Below are 316 nucleotides of genomic sequence, written 5' to 3' on the forward strand. Positions count from 1 at the left end.
TGTGGTAAGGGTCTGGCGGGCGCCCGGCCCATGCCCAGCCGAGGGCAGCCCGGCGCGGGCATCGCTCCTCCTGCCTGGCGCAGCAGGGAGGGAGCTGCTGACAGGGACAGGGTAGAGTCAGCGGTGGAACCAAACGAAGCACCAGGTTCTGCTTCAGCGACCAGGCAGAACCATGCCTCCCACCACCACCGCTTCCACGGGCTGCGGGGACGGAGCAGTGGGTTCACACTATGGATCCTGTCTGCTCCCCCCACAGCAAACTGGCAGTGTCCCCTCTTCCTTCCACAGAGGACCCTGGCAAGCACCACCCAGGCTG

General features: G+C 66.5%; 1 protein-coding gene across 1 annotated transcript in view; it reads right to left on the minus strand.

Annotated features, from left to right (window-relative positions):
- The window catches only part of COQ4 (coenzyme Q4), a gene marked incomplete at its 5' end in the record, with an annotated part of 3,965 nt that overhangs the window by 438 nt on the left and 3,211 nt on the right, over nucleotides 1-316 (minus strand). The gene's annotated exons all lie outside the window — the stretch shown is intronic.

This window comes from Eurypyga helias, unplaced genomic scaffold (genome assembly GCF_000690775.1).
Source record: "Eurypyga helias isolate BGI_N326 unplaced genomic scaffold, ASM69077v1 scaffold21825, whole genome shotgun sequence".
Lineage (NCBI taxonomy): Eukaryota > Metazoa > Chordata > Aves > Eurypygiformes > Eurypygidae > Eurypyga > Eurypyga helias.